A 4,579-nucleotide genomic window follows, 5' to 3' on the forward strand; every position below is an offset into this window, starting at 1 on the left:
GGGGACACCAGATTTTGTAATTTGCCCTCAGTTGGAGGCGGCGCCTTCCGCCCCTCCCCAGCCCCCGCCTCCTCTATGTAAGCTCCATAGGGGGTAAGAAAAAGAATTTTGGCTGTTGTGTTTCCTGCAGTATCCTCAGGGTCTAGAACAGTCCCTGGCACTTAGAACAATGCCTAGCACGTTTAATCCGCTCAATAAAAATGTGTTGCATGCATGCATGCATGCATGAATGAATGAATGAAAGAAAAAGTGAATGTGTTCTCTCCTGCTCCGCTACCTCCCTTACTAGCTCTATAAACCGCTCAGAGCATAATTCTCCAATCAATAAAACAGGGATAAGAATAGCTACCATTGAGTTGTTAAGGATTGGTGTAGTTCCAAGCTCAAGAAGGTCTTTGTAAATACTGTAAATAATGGCTCCCTTCCCCTGCTCTGTGGGTCTTTCCTCTGCTCTCCTGCTCACTGATCAATGTGTTTAAGGTAGGCAGAGAGGAAAGACAGTCCCTCATTATTTTGTTTACCTATTATTTATATCTGTCAGTTTCCAAAATAGAATATGAAGTAGCTTTCAGTAAGATGTAGGTATATTTTAAACATTACAGCTACCGAAATGGAAATGTTAAAATCCTTTGGAAGGAGGAGGAGGGAAAAAATACGAATCACCTAGGTTATTCTCATTGAGAATTCAACTTCACTTTCAGCTTTCTGACCTTTGAGGAAAGGGAGGAAGAGGCTGTTTCACACTTTTTGTACCTGTTAGAAAGGAACCTTTTCATTCATCGAGTCAGCTAACATTTGCTGACCCCCATCTGTACAATAGACACAGGGGGTGATCATAGGAGGCTGTGTCTGCTTCCCATGTTACGCTTAATCTTCAAAAGGAGCAGAATTCCTCACCAGCCCCCTAAGACCTTACTGGAGCTCATCGTGGGGTCTTGGTCTTTACAAAAGACATTCAACATTAAAAATATTTTCAGCATTAGTGTAAGAGAAGCTGCAGAAATAGCCTCTGAAAGTGGAGGAACGCCAATACAAAACTGTATGCACCTTTTTGTAAAAACATATATGTATTAGAAATAAAAATATGTGAAAATGTTAACTATGACTAATTGAAGATTGGGTGATTATAGGTGATTTTTCCTTTCTTTTTTACTTCCTAAATTTTCTAGGTAAATGTTTTTACTCAATATACTCAGAGAGAGTATATTTTAAAAAAATGCTGTCCATGCCAAGATGTAAAGAGCTTAGAAGTTGTCACTCCACTCCTCACAACTAGAGAGAAGCAGAACCAACTGAAAAGTCAACTCTTCTTAGATCCATCAGTGACTTGGGGTCACAGGGCAAACTGTAGCCCTCCAAACTCGGGAGACAGCTTATGCAGAGAATCAGTGTACAGGGAACAGAAACCTCAAAAACATAGGAAAACTTAAACCATATTAACTATTCGCTGGAGGCTGAGAGGGGACTAGCTGGAGAGCCAAAAACTCCTGGGGATCCAGTCTTGGTGGGGTCCTTCTACTTTCTTGAACTTTTTTCACAGGTGCCCCACCAGGTTCTCATGGTGAACACCAGAGAAAATTCCCATCCTGTTTGGCCAGAGGGAGGATAAAAGTAACCATTTGAAACACACCTGGAGTGTTCTGTTAAAAAAAAAAAAAAAAAAAAAAAGCCTGTCTTCAAGAGGAATTATTTTACCCAAGCCTAATCTGACTTAGTTCAAGGGTGATTAGACAACTCAGCCCCCTCAAGACTTCCTGTCATAAAAAGGAGGGAAAAATGAGGGTGGAGGCTAAGAAATTCCTCTGAAGGTAACAGTCTGGAGTTTCAAGCTCAAGCTCATTACAAAGAGAAAAAACAAACTCTGAAATTTCATCTTAAAATTATTGACTGTTTCCCTTCCACAGTATCTTCTACCACATCCGCAGGACTCCAGTGGATTACAACTCGACTTAAGAGAGAGTTTCTAGGGAAACCCAGACAACAGGGAAGAAAAAAATAAGGACACTGGATGAAATCAAAGCCTCTGACACCTACAGGTCCAGCAAACATTATGCACAGATGAACTCTCAGCCAGTAAACATGACACATCTCAGTAAAGGATTATTTATCTCAGCTCCTGTTGTCTGATCCGTCATGTCTGGCTTTCTCTAAAAAGCAGGAAAAACACAATCTGAAGACGAAAAGTAAGCTTGAGAATAAGACTAAGATATGACAGAGAATTTGGAATTATCAGACTAGGTGGATACTATATAACACAAACAGTGAATCTTAATGCAAAGTGTAAACTTTGGTGAATATTAAAGTATAAGTGTTGGCTCATCACTTGTTACCAAGATAGCACACGGGTGTAAGACGTTAACCATAGGGGAAACTGTGGAGGAGAAGGGGGGTCTGTGGGAAATCTCTGCACTATGCTTTATTTTCTCATTAATAAAGTCTACTATATTTTTTAAAATGCACATTTGTTCATTCACTCAGAAATATTCATTGAGCACCCACCCAAGCCAAGCACTGTTGTCGGTTTTGGAGACAACAAGGTCTATGACCCAGGCCAAGTCCCTACTCTCCTGTGGGGCTTATGTTCCAGAGGGGGAGGGGGTGATGGGGGTACAAAACATGAGCAAATGAGATAACTGCAGAGTGACATGAAACCAAAGCACTGGGCAGAAAGCTGGAGAGTGCTTAGAAGAGCTATGGTAGAGGGGCTGGTCTGGCCGGGGTAGGGGAGAGGGGGCTCCTCCCTCGACTCATCCTCAGGACATCTGAGCTGAGACCCAGATAATGCAAAGTGTGAGGCTGAGAGTTTAGAGGGCAGGGCTGCAAGAAGTGCAAATGCCAACGCCCCAAAACCCCTGGGGCAGGAACCAGCCAAGGAAGGAAAGAGCCTAGTGTAGAGTCATGGTTGACTGTATTCATAGACTTGAGCCGTGAGCTGGCTGGTGGTATTATGAATTGACATGGAAAAGACTGAGAGAGACAGTGTAGGGTTGGAGGATGGATGCCAATGTTCTGTTTTGTGGTCTTAAATTGAAGGTACCTACTGATGCTCAGGCAGAGAGAGAGAGAGAGAGAGAAAGTCCTAAAGCCGGTGGGTGGCCAGAGCAAGACAGAGGCCACGCTGGTGGGGGACAGAGGAGCCATGGAAGCCCAACAGAGGTGTCAGAATCTGAACAGGGTGAGAGGGACATCCAAGGGGCAAACTGATATGAGGCATCAGAGCAAGTCAGAGAGGGAGGGTTGCATCCTTGTTAGGTGGTGGGGGAAGTGAGAGGCCCCAAGGCCTGAAAGGATGAGGAAAGAATTCTCATGGAAACAGTGTGGAGTGGGGTCTTGGGACCCAGTTGGGTTGAGGAAGGCATCTGTGCTGGGAAGGGGGTGGACAGGAGAGGGCAGGTTGATTACATATAGGCGATCAATCAAAATACAAATCTGTTAAGAATAATGAGAACTGAGGTTGTCACAGATGGAGAAGGAAGTTACAAGCAATGAAAGGGAAAAATAAAAACTAATCCTAAATTGTTGGATTGGAATTGGAGGTGTTGATGTGAGCTTATGATTTTCTAGAGATGGTCAGATAGGACCTTAGAAAGGGAGATACAGATATAGAAATAAGTATAGACATACATGCGTATGTATGTGTGTCTGTGTGTGTTAGTGTGTTTTTCTCCCTAATTCTGCCCTCTGAGATATAAATTAGTGCATGTGTGTGTATTTCCACCCCCACCCCACCACTGGCTCTGCCCTTCTGGGAGCCTGGTGACCTCTGACAGTGACGATCACACCTACTATTTAGATCTTTGATTCTAAGTATAAGTTTCCAGTAAAAGGAACTGGGTTCCTTGGAGGAATGATGGGATCCCAAGGGACAGGGAAAGCACAAGGCATCTGGATCATCTTATTCAGGAAAGCAAGGAAGTGCTCAAGGAATGATAGGGGCATGTCAAGAGAATAGGGCAAAGCAGGGACAATTTGGGTAGAAAAATAAATAATGCTAGAAATGGATTGTAACCCACTGAATAAAAAGGAAATCATGCATCCACACTTGTGGCTGCCATTTTAAAAGTACTGAATACAACGAAAGTTTGATGAAGAGCAGGATATTTGCTTGTTTCAAAGCATCTCCCCACAAGCATACTTATTCATTACAAAGGGGAACAGAGGAACTTTACAGTGGTGAACACTGGCAGAGGTCTTCTTAACCAAACAATGCAATCAAGCACCATCAATAATGGGGTAAATTAAAATTACACACCACTCGACAGAGAGCAGTGAGAAGAAGGTTTGTAGTACCACATCTGTGACACTCCTGGCCAAGGTTCATAACCAGATAGAGAGATAAGCTACAAAATCACTGGTCTGCAGTTTCTTAATGTCATGAAGTTTATGTTGTGAAGGTCAAAGTCTGAGGAACCATTCAAGACTAGAGGAGACTAAAGAACCATGACAACTTGATGCGATCTGTGTCTTTGAGGTGAATCCTTTTAGCCAGAGAGGATGTGACTGGTGATACTTGAAGGGGGTCAAAAGATGAGCTGATATCCATGTATCAAAGTCAATTTCCTGATTGTGATGTTGTAGT

This window comes from Camelus bactrianus, chromosome 1 (genome assembly GCF_048773025.1).
Source record: "Camelus bactrianus isolate YW-2024 breed Bactrian camel chromosome 1, ASM4877302v1, whole genome shotgun sequence".
Taxonomy (NCBI): Eukaryota; Metazoa; Chordata; class Mammalia; order Artiodactyla; family Camelidae; genus Camelus; species Camelus bactrianus.